Source organism: Micromesistius poutassou, assembly GCF_964030765.1.
Source record: "Micromesistius poutassou genome assembly, chromosome: 12".
In the NCBI taxonomy this organism is placed as follows: Eukaryota; Metazoa; Chordata; class Actinopteri; order Gadiformes; family Gadidae; genus Micromesistius; species Micromesistius poutassou.
In genome coordinates, this window is record NC_140282.1 from 16,396,209 (window position 1) to 16,413,428 (window position 17,220).

The 17,220-nt window shown below is 43.2% G+C and overlaps 1 protein-coding gene across 1 annotated transcript in view; it reads left to right on the forward strand.

Annotated features, from left to right (window-relative positions):
* ankrd11 (ankyrin repeat domain 11) overlaps positions 1-17,220 on the forward strand; it is a 150,597-nt gene that overhangs the window by 37,510 nt on the left and 95,867 nt on the right. The window contains exon 2 of the mRNA XM_084475992.1: positions 5,085-5,170. The gene's annotated coding sequence lies outside the window, so the exon portion shown is untranslated. The remainder of the gene's footprint in view (positions 1-5,084; positions 5,171-17,220) is intronic.

Sequence of the window (17,220 nt, forward strand, 5' to 3'; positions counted from 1 at the left end):
CTAAACCCTGGCACTGCTTTTTGGCACCATGACATGGTACCGACCTGGTAGGGAGCCGTCTCGTTCCTATTCCCGGCTCAGCTCTGCATCCCACTCGGATTAGGCCAGTCCCACCATCCTGTGCTGGGAAAACCGCCACCGACCTCCAAACAGGGACAAACACGCCACTGTTCCTACCTACTTAGCAGCCCCAGGAGGCCTGTCCTTAATCCAGCATGCCCACCTGCCAGACTCCATCCCCCTGGCCTCTACACTCAGATGGGTCTTAGAGTCAAGTTTATATCATACAGCCCTAAGTCACGTAGACCCGGTAGAGCTTCAACCAGCTTCACATAACCAACAGGTCATAGGTCCCATTTGATCTAAAACTACAGCACTTGCAGTGTTAATCAAGGCTTGAAATTTGGAGCAATCACTTTTATAAACAGTCTCATAGTAAAGACTCTGTTCAGTTGATGACAGCAGGGCTCCAGACTAACTTTTTGCATTGGTTGCGCTGGTGCGCCTAACTCAAATTTTTCATTGCGTCACCTTTAACGCCATATGGTCACCTTTTTATCGCTCTCCATAACTTTCATATAATGTGAATGGGGGGGGGTGGAGGCGCCAATATACCAATTCCCCAATTCCCCACACAGTGATATGATCGATAATAGAAAACCGCTTCGCGGCTCGGATGATTTTTTTTTCTCGTGTGCTCGTGCCGTGTAGGCTGCCCGCTTCGCCCGTGCCTAAAACCGCCACTGCGTGGGTCCAAAACACGAAGCAAATTTCGAAACCCATCTCTCTCCACTACTTGAATCGGCACCATGTCCATGGCAATATGATGCGCAACTGCCCTTGTTATTTCCTTCCACTTTCCGCTGCTTTTATCGTGAGGCACGCCAGCAGTGAACGAAGCCCGGAGTGACGCCTGTTGTGTTGTCTTCCGACGTGCTCCGCTGGCGCAGCTGCCGGTTGAGCTACTGCTTTTGGCCCTTATTACATCCTTGTACTCACGGGCATGCATGCTTTTTAAATGGTGAAACAAATTGGTGGTGTTGCCACCTTTGGCTAAAACAACACGACGGCATACCTTGCACAATATCGTAGTTTGCTCTTTGTCCGCTGATTTATATCCGAACCAGCTGAACCATCACAGAAGTAGCTCCTTTTTTAGGAACCAACTTTTCTGTCTCGGTCACTCCACTCCGTTCAGATGTACGCTCTTTATTGTTTACTTCGTGTTGCCGCCTTCACAGTGGCCTTGTGGGTAACGTAACGTCCTGTGCGTAATCAGTGTAGGTTTGTAATGATAGTTCATTAGTGTTGTGGCCATGGACGTTTTATAAAAAGTCTGACTGACTTTAGCCCACTAATTCCATTAGAGTATTGCTCTATGGCGTGTGCCATAAAGCATGCTCCCAAAAAAATAGTTTTTAAATCATTGCTCCAAGTCTATTTTTTCTAAGTGTGATTGTCACATTAACTATCTATAGTTTCTGTAGGCTTTCCGACTGTTTTTGGTCTGTTGACTTCACATTTTGGATGATGGTTGTGGGCGGCGATTCTAGCTACGTTTAACGTGGAGGAGATGGAAGACTAATCCGTGCTGTCCTTTAGGATTGGTTGTTTAACACGCCTGCCGTTTATTGTGTGTTTAAGTTTGTGCACGTCGTGGGGTCCAGACTCTCAGTAGTAGGGCTGGTTGGAACAGTAGGCATAGTTTTTTTTTTAATGAAAAAACGTTCTATGTTTCTACCTCGCTTCATTTTTAAACACACAAGCAGTGAACAGGACCACAGCCAATCAGAGGCAAAGACCCGACCGAGCTCTGTCTCTTATTGGTTTTGACCACGCTATGATCCTACCACGAGTGTGAGTTCGGTAAAAGAACACAGAGAGATGATGCGATTGCAAATGAAATTTATGTTTTCGCCCGGGCAGCGTCAGGTGCACCAGTGCGACCTAGAAAAATTATTAATCGCACCCTTAAATATTTTGGTTGCATGTGCGACCAAATTAGTCGCACTCTAGAGCCCTGGACAGGGAGCTTATTTGTAAGGATGACAAACATAAAATGTTGATTTTGGTTACAGCAGTTTTATAATCACTGTTCAACAAACGACATGGAATATCTTTAAAAAAAAAAAAGTCAGGTTGTGTGCTCTAGGATAGTCTGTCAACTTTCGTGTTTATCGCTTGATGGGCTTTGAGTGTGAACATTTCAGAATTGGAACCAGATGCAGCACTCTGTGGCTTGTATAGTGTGCGATTCGCTTTAAGTTTAAGCCCTGCCTTGACTGAAATCCACTGACTTCTTCCGCACAATATTTGGTATTTAGGTTACCAGGTAGAGTTCATTCTGTCTTTGGTTGACTATAGGGCTGTGCGATATGGACAAAATCTTCTATCATGATATGGGTTATTTCATGTCAATAACGATATATGTCACGATATAGTGCATCTTCTGTAAATTCTATGAAAAAAATGTCTAGCCAGAATAACCACATACCCACTATAATACTTTTTAAAAATGCTATCAACTAAATTCAAATGAAAGGCATTTCTTTCCTCTTTTATTTGGAAGTGACATTGAGATGTGTCACAAATGAGGGGAAAAATAGAAGTGAGATGAGATGAGATAAGATGAGAAAACACTTTCAAATTTCAGAAATCTCCAACAGACGTCCAATAAAGAAATTAAGTACTTGGTGTAACTGTGCTCGTCCACAGGTCCGTTGCTAATGTGTAAGTGTAACCCTAACCCTAACACACTGTTTCACCTGGAATTCAAACACTATATGCGTTATGAGTGATGTGGTATTAATGGCCCCACACACCATGGGATTATACCAACATTGTTTTCAACCGCTCGTTACCGTGCCGTATTAATTCCCAAGTTTTGAAAATAAAATTTGAGTATTTGAAGTGAATAAGCGACACTGTTTTTGATTTTGATTTTTTTTGCTTTTGAATTAATAGTTTTGGATTCATGCATCGGCTTTGAGTTTGTTTATTTGTTACTTTGAAATCGCATACGCTCGCAACACACACACGTTCATTAATTCACGCATGCACCCACTACACTGCAGAGTAAGTGGTGAGAGTGGTGAGAGTAAGTCCGTCCCGAGGCGTCAACCTCCTTAACAAGTGGGCCAAAAAGGAAAACCACTGGGGGTTCAGGGGCCATAGTAAAACTATGTCAATGAATCGCTACAAATAAATCTTACTTAAAGTAGTGTTAACTTAATAGATATAGTACTACTACATGGAATAAACTTGGCAGACGGATTCCTTTCTTCTTCACTTTTAATTGTATCATTATAACATTTTTTGTTAATAAATATTTGTCGGTCCATTCGCTTTTGAATTGGCGATTTTCACAATCAATCATATGTTTTTTTGGCATAATTGTATTGCTCCTCTCCAGCCCCTGCTGCAGATCGAATTCAAATCCCCGAGCCCGTTCAAAGAACGATGTGTCGTAACGACACATCGCCGCGCCCCCGGACATGACAACATTACAACTGTTCTGCCATTTTGAGCTTACTGCCGTAGAGTCGTTTGACCGCTAAGCGTCGCTGACCGTGACCTGACTCCCTATAGGGACCCCTTTCTTGTGCCTTCTTCTTATCCATGTGGTAGTCACGAGAATTACACCTTACACCTGCTATTTTTTTCTCGTCGCCATTGCCCATGGCAACCGAGTACTCTCCGAGTAAGCTCAAAATGCGGACGGGCTCCGGCCCCTCCCAAATCGTGACGTATCTCCTCACTCTCAATACCGTATCACATCTCAACTACTACACTTTTGCAATTTATAGAGTAGGCTATATCATATAAACGACACAGACATCATTGGCTGAATGACTTGCGCAAAGATGCAGCACAAGCTTTCCAGGTGCCAACGTAGACAACTTTCTTTATTTTTTCTTAGACGAGGTAACTATCTCATTTAGGTCACCGTTTTATTTTGAATATGTAGCCTATGTTAAACCTAGGCTATTTGTTAACCTGGTAAACAAAGGTTTCAATTTGCAGAATGAGTGTCCACTAATAAAGATGTTTCTTAGAATATTCCGATTTTATGCTTGGGAGATGGCATCAATTAGGCATCCCCATGAGTAACTGCTCAAACAACATTTTATGTAGGCTAGTGGGAAATCCTTATTTATTGTGAATGTTAAGCTATTATTAACTTTTGCATGAATGCTGAATCGGGTTAAAATAGGCTAATGCAATAATGCATGTTCCTCATGTTAAACTGCTATGCATCAACATTATAATACTTTGTTCTAAATGCATATGACTCAGGGATGTCAGTTTTACATAAGGCTATGATTAAGCTAATCAAGAGCATGGACTATACCTTTTCAAATAAGTGGGTCGTGAAGCAGGTCGGGTACATTATTTTAATATTTTTCGTCGTTTATAAGTGTACCCGCACACCAATTATGTGGCGCTGTGCCACACATTGGTCTATGTATGGGAAACACTGCACTTTTTGATGGGATAGTTGTATACATTGTTCTGCCAATGTATGCTCCCTTGTCAGTGTCTATTGAATCATGCTACACTCTCAAAAAGTGCTACCTTATGTGTTTGGTAGTGATCGACTGATATATTGTCCGGCCGATATATCGGGCCGATATTTGCGTTTTTTACGTGTATCGGTAATCAGCCGAAACACGTTCGCCGATTTTTCTTAAAGTATTTTTTTCCCCTGCATGATTTACAGACAGTTCTATAAATGTTCCTTTTTTTAAATTGAGACTTGTAACATTTGTTATCATCATTGTGTCATTTATGTAAATTGAGGGATCAAAAGCAGTATCGGCTGATGGAAAAAAAAATTGGCATCGGCCCTAAAAAAAATCCATATCGGTCGATCCCTAGTCGTCATGCGCATAACCACTAGGTAGCAAAATCTGATAGGTAGCATGAATTGGCAAAACACGGGGTATGTTTTGCAACACATTTCTATTCCCGAAGGGCTCCAGATCCACCACCATCCCCTGCCTCTTCCACTATAACATCTGTGAAATGTATTTAAATGGATATGTTATTAATGTCTTTGTGTTTGTTTGTGTCTTGTTTTCCAGGATTCCCTGGACAACTAAAGCAGCAGCAGTCGTTTACTTACTCACTGGATTTTAGTCCGCCTCATTCTCCCTCAGCCATGGAATCGGTATGTCTCTGCTGTTTGCAGCCTCTCTCTCTCTCTCTCTCTCACTCATTCACTCACTCACTCACTCACTCTTGCAGAGCAGCGGCTGTGTTAAACCCTCAATGCTGGAATGTTTGGAGCAGGAGCATGCCTGTCCTCGCCCTGGCTGGGTTTCTCAGGGGCTTTGTGCGTGAGACTGTTTATGCACACACACTTTCGATCTTTCTGTCGACTATTGCAAGTTCAAAAAGTGGTTAATATAATTCACATTTAGGGTTGGCACTACTACGTGCCAGCGAGAGAGTCTATTAATCATTATTACTACAAACTACAATCATCTGGTAAGGTTAAAATGTGTTGTATGTCTTATTTCTGCTTAAATTAGAGCTATTGGGGTCACTATGTACAATACTGTTGTACACGCACCTTTTGCATTGGCATGCTCCACATCGATGTGGCCAATTCAAATGTTGGCCGGTTTCCCTTTGTGTAAGATGCGGCTATAGATGATCTCTCACTCCTTTTGTGGAAATGTCTGTATCTCCGTCAATCATGAATGACATGTACGTTGAATCTGAACTTCAAATTAGAGCAGACTTTTCAGCGATCACTCTAATGAACTGGGAACAGGCAGTTTCGTTGTGAACAGCAGCTCTTCTTTAGCTATATAAAAAGCAGTGTTAAATTTGATCATCATTTCGGAATCCTCACTGCTTATGTTTGCCAGTGTCAGGCGCTCAAGCGCTGTGGGGGGGGGGGGCAGTTCTGCCGGCTACGCACCTCGCGACACAGGCCGTGTTTGTTGGATACTTTGTTGTGTTTTTAAAGGTTTTTTTAATCTATTTAAAGTTAAACTATTTAACGTTCTGAGGGCATTCTACCTACAAACTTTTTTTCTTGCAAAGTAAATTATAGGCACAAAAAGAAATGATAGTAACGCCACCTCTCGACGGCCGTAATATAATCTGCTGCTTGTCCGTGGTGATGGAGAGCACTGACTCATGACTCACGTCGTATCGTCCTTTTACATTGAACGCGATTCTTCATTGGGATTTTTTCACACGACAATAAAATTATAACAAATCGTTGAGTTGAATGGGATCGTACACATACATACAAATAAATCAGTTTAACCAATCACATTTGGTTACCTTTGTCATAGTCATCATGGACATGTGACTACCTCCACCATGTCCTAAGTTGTAGGTAACAGCCTATTTACGTTATCTCAACAGACAGTGCTCTTACTGCATCCATAGTCATAAACTACAATCAATCACAGACTTCATCTTGATAGCAGTCTGCACTACAAGAAAATGCAACCTTTCTACAAAAGAATGATGCCCATTTTTTGTAATTGAACAGGGAAACATCCTCAAAACGGCTCCAAAAGATGGATGTATTAAAGAATGCACTCATTATCCCTCATCCGCTACAGTATTTTACACTAGGATTAAAAAGTTTATCTCCAGTTTAGAGTATGAGAAAAGCATTTTATTTTATGTGGGTAGGACCAGAAGAGAAGGGCAAGATTTGCTTACGTTAGTCACACATTCATGAAAGAAAACAAAGACACGTTTGTGAATTTATTTTAGCATTCGATTAGTATACATTTTTTACCATTCAAATGATGTTTGATTCCCAAAATTCGTTCAAACAGTCCTAATACACAAGCCATGTTTATTATGTTTCCAGCTTTTCATTGCATTAACTAGGAACAGCACGGTTGACTTGCGCTGCGCCGACTTGTCTGTACTCTTGAGCCGAGGTAAAAATGCTCTGCCTTTCTTACAAGGCCAACTCCTGACACAGCAGAGCTAACGGTTGACTCCAGGAGCACTCTGCTCGTCAGAGTGGAGACAGGCATGGCTTCCACCTTTTTCCTAGTATCGGCTAATATTGCTAATATTAAGCATTTGAATGCTGAATTGAGATTCGAATACCTACCTCAAGAACTATTGTTTGTGACCTTTAATTTTTTTTTCTACCACAGTCGCCACACTTGTTGTTTTAAAATGAGTGAACAGCACACGTGTCCTAATAAAGGATACTGCTAACAAGTTGGAAATCTGTTATTATAGCATAGTGTCTAATAATAATAAAAAAGTGATCCGACAAATCAAACCCGAGGTTAATGTGCTGTTGTCATGGGATCCGGCGCCTCCACTGTCGTTTCAGAATCATCACTGGCTTGAGACTGGCACCACCCCACCCCCTCCATCCCCCTCCCCCGCAACCAAAGTCGTGTTTGTGTGCGTAGGCGATCTGCTTACCGTCAGTAGGGAGGGAGCAGGAAAACTGATCACAAAGCCAAGTCATACACCTCCGGACACTAGTAGGCCCTGCCCTCTCCACACCCCCCCACCCACCCAGCCCTCCCTCCCACCCAGCCCTCCCTCCCCGGCTAATGTGATGCCAGTCACATGGATTCCTGGCAGCGGCCAAGAAAATCACAATCATATTTTTAAGCATTCTAACTCCTCCACTTCACCCCTTGGTTACCAGACACAGACTGAGGTGCCCTACAAGCTAGCACTCTCCCCCATCCTCTCCTCTCTTCTCGTGTGTGTGTGTGTGTGTGTGTGTGTGTGTGTGTGTGTGTGTGTGTGTGTGTGTGTGTGTGTGTGTGTGTGTGTGTGTGTGTGTGTGTGTGTGTGTGTGTGTGTGTGTGTGAGAGATTTGCTGCAGTTACGCCCTGTAATCTACACAAATACCTTTCAAAAGTTTGTGGCATGATCAATACTTTCTATACGGTAATAAACAATTGAATTGCCGACATGTGCATGAATGTTATGTTTTGATATAAAACATAAAATAATTTCAAAGGCTTTTCACAGAATTATTGCAACTTTCATATCTGAAGTGTGATCACCTTCTTCTAGCACACTGGTGTGGTCCGGCGGGTCCATCTCCACGATTCTGGCGTGCTGCCGCAGCAAGTGGGTCAGCTCTTCTGAGCTGCTCATTGTTGCTGTCGTAATCCACAAAGATCTCAAAGTCTGAATACCTGCGCAGCACTTTGGGGGGGGGGGGGGGGGGCCTTCGGATATGATTTCATTACTTTAAATTGGGCCTTTGTTACCGAAGCCTTAACACGGTTGTGGCCTTTTTATTTGTGTGATTGTGTGTGTGTGCGCATCATTGCTGGACCAGAATTAGTGACTACAGTCCGGACTCCAGAAGCGGAAAGAGATGGGCCTGTATGGACTGAATCCTTCCCACACCACGCTCCCTGTCTAGCTCCACCTCTGTCCCCAGCCTACCCCTGAATAATTGATTAAAGGCTCTGCCCTCTCCTCACAAACCTCTTATGTTCCTCTTTTTCCTCAATCTTTATCTCGCATTCACTTCCATCCTCAGTCTCCATTTTCTCTCTTCTCTCTCTTCCTCTATCTCTGGTATTATTAGTTTGTGTGGCAGTAGTCCTTCTGTGCATGTGGGGCCTGACGTATTACATAACTCCCAGCTATCAGGCTTCTCCTGCACCAGGCCGGAGAGACTACTCCACTATAGGCTTCTTTATTTGCCCAATCTTTCCACTTCCTCCCCTCCGTCCCTCCCCGCCTTCCCCCGACAGGCGCAGTCCTTGCAGCAGATAGAGGGAGTCTGTTTGAGGGAACAGTTGAGCCTCTGTGGAGGGGAGACAGGCTCTTCTTAGCTGGCCACCGCTGGCCTGGCTTACATCTCCAGACCTGGAATGTGAGGTCTTCCATGTGCTGGGCTGAGGCTAGAGAGGGGTGGAACTATGAGGTGTGTGTGTGTGTGTGTGTGTGTGTGTGTGTGTGTGTGTGTGTGTGTGTGTGTGTGTGTGTGTGTGTGTGTGTGTGTGTGTGTGTGTGTGTGTGTGTGTGTGTGTTTGGCTCATCTGGCGGGTGATTGTTCTATGTCTTTGTTTTATTTTTTCCCCTTAGGTGCATGGCTTGTTTTATGGTTTTTAATACTCCCTACTACTAAGTGCAATGCCCCACCACGCATACACTCGTGCTCTCACACACAGATTGCTTACACTGAGTCAAGAGATGTCATGAAACACTACATAAGGAAGAGTTGCTTGTCAGAGCAGAGAACAAGACTGTTCTCCAATAGGATGTTGTGTGTTCTTAGCAGAGGGAACTCGGCTCTTGTCCATATCTTTTACAGATTCGGCCATGTCAAAAGGTGAAACTTTTTTCCTCTTTTTTTGACTGAAACATATCTGTTCAATGTGGACCAGCCAAATGTTGGTGGTGAAATTTAAACATGGGGTCTTCCAAAAATAGGGCCGCGGTGAATATCCTTGCAGCTTCCACAAATTGAAAACCTATGCAAAAGCTTAAGCAGCACAGCATGTTTGTGTTACACATAAAAACATACCCACTTGGCCACTGGAACCGTAACTGTGTTTAATCGCTGTTTCAGCAGTGGCTGTCAACGGGGAAAAAAGGAAAGAGGCTTTCTTAGCTAACAGCTAATTGGACTGACAAATTGTTCCTTCCACCACAAGCTGGAAGTCTATTTCTGGGCTTCATTCTACTGGCTAACTCTTGCTTTCTGTTTCACTGTTAGCCCCATCTAAATTATGTTTGTCTGGATCTTAATTGCCCAGCCTCCCTCTGTGTCTTTTGTTGTCCATCTTTCTCTATTTGTCACTTTCTCTATCTTTCCTCCCTCCTTCTTTTGTGGTTAAGTCCGTTCCCTCAACCTTTGCATCTGTCTCCTTCTCTCTGTTTCAGTGTCTCTGAATCTCTCTCCCATTGTAAAGCCTTTATTAGGCATGACGGGTTAGAGGTTGAGTCTGTCACAGTTCAGAGAGGCAGCCTACTGTTTTAAACCTTGTTCAACCTTGATTGGGTTACTCTACCTGTACTTTCAGACACGTCTGTGCAGGAAACTGTTCTCACTACTGGTTGGTGTCAGAATGCAGTTCTACAACACTATCTGTGCCTAACTCGTTATAACTCAACAACTGGCACTGATTCTGGTTTTCCTCTGCCAAGCTGTTTTTTCTTGCTTTATCAGTGCCTACAACTGCTTTGTGTATATGTTTACATGTGGATATGCTTACAAATAAATCTTTACATTTAAAAGTGCATACTGTAACAGTTTTATTGCAAATTATTTAGCCATTTATTGCATCACCAAAGGCTGCTATTTTCCATTTGTAAATCAGAATATCCATCGTTATTATTATTGTTATTGCGTTATGCCATGATTATTTTGGAAAACCCTGTGTATTTGTTTAAATCTTGGGCCGTGGCAGATGGTTGGTAATGGCAGCACGCTAGCAGTCCATGTTAGTGCTGATTGTGGCGGCTAGTGGTCCCGGCCTGTGTGTCTGGCTTGTTTACCTGAAAGAGACCTGGCCGGCTCCAGCCCTCTGCTTCGTCTATGGCATTTCAGCAACCAGCCAAGTTCCCATCAGAGAGGTGTTGCGTTGTGTTTTGAACCGGTGTCTAATTTTAGAGCTGCTAGGCACTGGTGTAAGCTGGGGAGGCTGAGATAAGACCTGTCCCCCCTCTTTCCTCCCATGTGCTGTGAATATGTCTACCTTCCGCACCAGCGCTGCTAGGCATGGCTTTCAGTCTTTCAATCGGCTTAACAAACAGGCTCTATGATGATGTATAGCAGGAGATCACATGAATATCGGTCACCATGTTATAAACAAAAGGGTGATCCATGTGTGATTAGGTCATTGAAAATGATAACCTCAGGTATCAGAGTGCATTTCAGATGGTGGATATGTAAGGGATAATGTATAGAACGCCGGTCATTATCGGGAAATAAGCCCCGACAAGGCGAACAGGACACCAACGCGAAGCGGAGGTGTCTTGCTCCTCCCTGAAGGGGCTTATTGCTGGACTCGTTCATTACTTACACACGCTACCGCTCGCTCTCCTCGCTCATCCACTCACACACACACACACTGCCATTCCCGCGCACACACATACGCTACTCTCGTAACACTTATTATTGACAACAGTTAGCTGAACATCATCCCGTCCCGGCCTTCCACTCCCTGTTTTCTCAGTTAAACACAGATATCAACTACATTTGTCCCAGTGTTTGTTAGATGTGAAATGAAGCAAAAAAAGCCGCTCTTTCTCCGGTAAAGCAGTCATTCGCGACGCCTTTCTTCTCCGTTGTTTCTTCTATTTGTCTGTAACTCATGCTCCAATCTTTCATTGATCGATGTGGATGCAACGGAATATATGATGCATCGCTGCAGCAACATAAGATGATCGTGATGAGTTCTGCCCATTCTGCCTCCGTTGCTGTCTGCGGTAGTGGTGGCTCGTTCGGAAACAAACCAGTTCGAACGAACGACTCTTTAAAATGAACTAACCGACCTGATTCGCCGCTCTCTTTCGACTCGTTCGTCGTCGTTCGTTCGCCGAGACTCGACTCCCAGCTCCACCCACTAGTCGCTGACTCGCGAGTCGCCGTTCGTTCACTGACTGTGTTAAGTGGTGAGGACTGAGAAGTCACGAGAGCCAGCTGGGCAACAACATTCCGATTCCGACCATGAAGCGCTCCTCAGTTAAAAGGAACTTAGTTAATGTTGTGTTGATTGATGACCGTTTGCACCATTGCACGATCGTGATTCGTTTGAGAATGAGAACGAGGGAGGAGCTGAGTCTGACCGACTCGGCTGAGAACGTGCATTCACGATTCGTTTGAACGAGAACGAGGGAGGAGCCAAGTCTGACCGACTCAGTGACTGAGAATCATGATTCACCGCTACCGGAAATGCGAATGAACGAACGAACGACTCTTCTTGGTGAACTGACCGACGCGAACTGATTCATTCAAATGAATCATGAAATCCACCACTAGTCTGCAGTCAGACCAAAACACACCTGAGTCACAGGGGCCGTCCTTATCCCGCCTCTTGCGAACCTCGACCCTACGTCATATCACGCCCCTTGCAAGCCCGCCCCCCCTAAACCCCCCGTTGATTCTACTGATGTCTGAGCGATGTCCGCATATCGGGCATCAAGTGTGAATAAAAACCCAAAGGTTTTTCGATTTGCTCATAGTATTAATGTCATGATCATATGTATGTATATGTGTGTGTGTTATCGGTATCAGCCTTAAGGAGCTGAAAGTTATATTGGTTATTGGTATTGGTTAAAAAAATATATATATCGTGCATCCCTAGTACTCGCCGATACAGAGTACCTATATGAGTACTGAATAATACCATTACAGTGAACAAGTGAACCCACTGTTTCAGCGGGAATTCAAACACTGAGATAAAAAAAAAGTGTTTTAGGCGTGTTATGGTTACAGCCCACGGCAACTTTGTGATACTTTTTAAGTACCTTCGTTGAGTATGAGAGCTATATTGAATGAATCAAATGCGCCACACAATGTAGCGATATACTATGTGTGTCCGGGAAGCCCAACCCTCGCACGCGGGTATTAAAGGTGACATATTATGCCGCCAGTTGTGAGTGTGATTAGCCATTACAACCGTTTTGAAAATCGTCTCTTCTGACATCACAAGTGAGCGTGTCCAGATGTATGACGGATAGATGAACGTTTGCTACAGTCCACTGGGTAGGCTGTTAGACTGATCTATCCAGCACACATCTAGGTGGGCATGCCCACTTGTGATGTCAGAATGGCTTGTAATGGCTAATCACACCTGGTGGTATAATATGTCACCTTTAAATAATTCGCTGCTCAGACGAAGCGTAGCAGCTTTGCAGTTGAGACTGAAGATGAGTCTTTGTAATGAATTGATGGTGTTGAATTTCCATCGTCCACTTTGCTGTCATCTACAGTTCTATAAGAGGGCTCTTATTGTGTAGTGGTGTTCCGAAGAAGCTGGTTAGAGGACTTTGAAAGGATGGAGGAGAGTGCAGGGTGCATGCACATGGTCTCTCTGCTCTCCAGTTTCCAGCCATAATGACCGAATAATAGCTGCTATTCTGATTTGTTTGTCAGACCGGTGTCGGTTTTCAGGAAGTTTTGCCCTGAAGTATCAAGGAGTATAAGCGAAAGAAACGAATAAGACGTGCATGCACGCATGTGAGACACCCCCACTCAGGCGCACATTTAATTATAAAAAAATATATATATACAGTATATATATCTTTTTTTATTAAATTTGTTCACCTGCTGCAGAGCGCTACAGAAAACTCTTTTCTGCCTGCGGGTTCTCTGCGCAGAGAACTGACTTTATCTAATCTAAAATATTAGATAAGGTAATTCATCTGTTGATTGTCTTTAATGATCAACACACAAGAGAATCGTGAGGTGCCAAGAGATTCCCATCCCTAATATGTACTGTATATGTGTGTGTATATATATATATATATATATATATACATACATACATACATACATACATACGTGTGTGTGTGTGTGTGTGTGTGTGTGTGTGTGTGTGTGTGTGTGTGTGTGTGTGTGTGTGTGTGTGTGTGTGTGTGTGTGTGTGTGTGTGTGTGTGTGTGTGTGTGTGTGTGTGTGTGTGTGTGTGTGTGTGTATTATGTCATCCAGCTGAACATAGAAAAAAAAAATGTATATATTCTTCCCCCCACCCCACCAATCCCATGCTACTTTGTGTGGGTGTCCTGTAGCCGGCCTCCCCCCCTTTCCCCAGCCATAAAGCAATGACCTTGGTTTCAAGTAGCTGTGTTCTGCTAGTAAGCCAACACCTCTCCAGGGATGGACTGACCTTGTTCTCTGACACTGTAAGTAACCCCTTCCTCTCTCCACACACACACACACACACACACACACACACACACACACACACACACACACACACACACACACACACACACAGATACTAACAAATGAATGGCAACATGCACACACAGATGTACATAGACACATGTACGTTTGATTTGGACTTTGATACTTTTGATAATCCAAACTTAAGGGGCCTGATAGGTCTGGTATGTGGTGGTACATGATCATCTCTTCCAGCCCCACTCCATTTCTTTATAGCCAATCTGTTCAAACAACACACCCTCTCTGTTTATGTGCTCTGCCTTGTAATCCTACTTTCATATAAATTATTGGTGTGCATAGAGGTCGATTCGCTATGAATCAGTGTGTGTGTTTTGCTGCAGTTACGCCCTGTAATCTACACAAATACCTTTCAAAAGTTTGTGGCATGATCAATACTTTCTATATGGTAATAAACAATTGAATTGCCGACATGTGCATTAATGTTATGTTTTGATATAAGATATAAACATAAAATAATTTCAAAGGCTTTTCACAGAATTATTGCAACTTTCATATCTGAAGTGTGATCACCTTCTTCTAGCACACTGGTGTGGTCCGGCGGGTCCATCTCCACGATTCTGGCGTGCTGCCGCAGCAAGTGGGTCAGCTCTTCTGAGCTGCTCATTGTTGCTGTCGTAATCCACAAAGATCTCAAAGTCTGAATACCTGCGCAGCACTTTGGGGGGGGGGGGGGGGGCCTTCGGATATGATTTCATGTACTTTAAATTGGGCCTTTGTTACCGAAGCCTTAACACGGTTGTGGCCTATGTACAGGTTTGTTCCTTTCAATCTTTAATTGTTGTCAAGTGCGGCTTATGGACGATGAGGTCTATATTTGCGTGATTCTGTGTGTGCGCATCATTGCTGGACCAGAATTAGTGACTACAGTCCCGGAGTCCAGAAGCGGAAAGAGATAGGCCTGTATGGACTGAACCCTTCCCACCGCACACTCCCGGTCTAGCTCCACCTCTGTCCCCAGCCTAGCTCGGCCATAATCTGCAGGCCTGTCCGGACCAGGTGGACAATGTTGAATATGGACACTCATGCCAATCTAGCTAATTTAGTTGATGGTAAGAGAGAGAGAAACTATGCACTGAGCTTCAAGCAGATGTTTTTTTTCTCTATTTTTCTATGTCGGTTGGTATGTGTCTCTCTCTCTCTTTCTTTCTTTCTCTTTCTCTTTCTCTTTCTCTTTCTCTTTCTCTCTCTCACTCTCACTCTCACTCACTCACTCACTCACTGTCTGTGTCTCTGTGTGGGTGGGTTTGAAGAGTGTTATTGATGAAAAGAGCAGGCAGCTGGGGCTCACTATAGTGTGGTCATCTGTTGCTACATTGTAACAATACTCCCTGACCCCTCATCACCCCCCTAGCACTCTGAATGGACTCAGGGGAGGAGGAGGAGGAGAGGGGGTCAGGGGGGTGGGGTTGGAGAGACTGTTGGCTCTAGTTGTCTCGATTGTATTGTTTGGGGAAGGCACGATGACCATAGCAGGAGAAGCCCATGGATGAGGAGGGGATCACAAAGTCAGCTAGCTAGATTCCCGTCGCTCATGTTGTTCTTGGGCTATATGTCTGTCTTAAAGGGCTTTATTAGCGTGGAAAACATTCATTTACATTGATAAAGCACAATGTATCTCTCTCCCAACCAGAGAGGGAGAGGGAGCTATGCGGGTTACCTAGGCGACCAGCCACATATTTGGACTAATATTGCGATTGCGATTTAGTATGCAATTTTTCTTTTAAAGTTCCTAATCTTCTTTATTATGCACTAAACTCAAGCAATAAATCAGTAGTATGACCAACACAACATTGGATTCAGTTAACATATAAACTGCTTATTCCTGTAGGCCAGGCCTATGTTATGTTATAAGATGAATTGATGCATTCATTTATTTTATAAAATCTTTATTTAACTATTGAATTGTAAAATAAAAATGAATACGAATCTTACTGATTTCCAGTCGTTAACAGTAACAAATCACACAAAATAAAGTGCAGAAATATGAAAAGAACAAATATGTGGCTCTACCACTATAAAAAATATGTAGATATCTCAAAGTCGTTGTAATTAACATGTTACATGTAAACATGTAACATGTAACACACAATCTATACCATCAAGTGTCCAAAACTTGGACACTTGAACCCTCTATTGAAAGTTCAGGGCAAATATAACTGAATGACCCCAAACCAAACACTCGCAAATACACTCATGGCCACTAGATGGCGCTGAACAACATGTGTTCTGATTGAAGGCAATTTACCTATTTCCTCAGAAACCTTCTCTTAGTCATTTATTGTAAATGTTTAGTTGCAAAAATGTGCCCAGACACTGGATTATCTGTTTATTTAAAATGTTTGTTCTTAAGTTGTTATTTGCGAGTTTTCGTCAGAGTGATATGGTCTGGACTGTTGGAACTAATGGAGGATCAGCTTCCATGTAATGTATCGTTTGTGTCGGTCAAATTTCGTGGAAAAGTTAGCTATTGCTGTGCATGTGCACAGTTATGAAACCCAAAACCTTGTTCTTGCATATGGGTATACCTGCGTCTTTTGACCCTCATTGTTAATTTGCCTCAAATCCAAAGTACTTCTAAACAACACTACTGCCATTTTCTTTCTCTACCAAAACCGGTCCGGAAGGTGGTGCACTTGCTAGCTGTGTTGGCTAAGCTCTTTAGCTCACACGTCACACAGAGCATTGAGACTAGAGCCGAACTACTGCGAGTGAGTGACAGGAGGCGGGGTTCTGTTGGAGCTGTAGAGATTTGTGTGAGTGAGAGGAGGCGGGGGCTTATTGCTATGGGTATAGCAGTGTTCCCTGCTGAAACCTGGGTATCACTCTTTGGCTGTTCTGCTCACTCGCAGCGTTCTTTGTAGGGCTGAGCGATTAATCGGTTTACTTTGAGGCTGCCAATTCTAAAGCATGCTAGAGCAAAATAAATTAGTCAGCCTAATTTTTCCCTACTACCACATATAGATTTTTTGATAGATATCATACAGAATTTTTGAAACGGAAACGGTTTTGAAACTTTTGAAAGTGAATTTTTGAAAGTTTTATAAACGGATAGTGAATTTTTTTAAACGGTGCAGAGAATAAGCATTCTCTGCAGTATCAATACTCAATATCAGCTGTGCTTTTTTATCTTTATTCTCTCGGACAGCATCTAACACACATTGCTACAGTAGCCCACATAGGGGCCCACATAGCCCCTATGTGGGCTACTGTAGAGATGTGTCTGTTAGATGCTGTGCACCATTTAAAAAAAATTCAGTATCCGTTTATAAAACGTTTCAAAAATTCACTTTCCGTTTCAAAACCGTTGCAAAAATTTGGTATCGATATT